Below are 523 nucleotides of genomic sequence, written 5' to 3'. Positions count from 1 at the left end.
CTTAAGGAAAACTTATATTTTTGTAATTTAAAGTTGTTTTAAAAAAACTCAAAATATAACGACTTTTATCTTCCATATAGTTTTGAAAGTTTTCAAATCAACCATCGAATTGATACATGTCATTTTAATGTTTTTAGTCGTATATTTAAGGAAAACTTACATTTTTGTAATTTAAAGTCGTTTTAAAAAATTTAAAATATAACATATAAGAAAAAATCTATTTTTTTATTATATGGTTAATATGATTGTTTATTTTTTAATTATATAAAATTAAACAAAAATGGAGAATGATGCAAAAATCGTTATCAAATCTTTATTATTCATAATCATTAATTGTCATATATATGTAAATCATATTAGGTAATTCTGTAGCTTTTATTTAAGGAAAGAATACACACTTCTTATATTTTAGGTTAATATAATATTCTCTAGTTGACATTAAACAAATTAGGACATAAAAACCTTATTTTTTCCAGCGAACACATTCTTGAAAAAAATAAACAGTATTGTTTTCACAGTTGAA

This window comes from Brassica oleracea, chromosome C1 (assembly GCF_000695525.1).
Source record: "Brassica oleracea var. oleracea cultivar TO1000 chromosome C1, BOL, whole genome shotgun sequence".
NCBI lineage: Eukaryota > Viridiplantae > Streptophyta > Magnoliopsida > Brassicales > Brassicaceae > Brassica > Brassica oleracea.
This window is presented reverse-complemented; position numbering follows the sequence as displayed.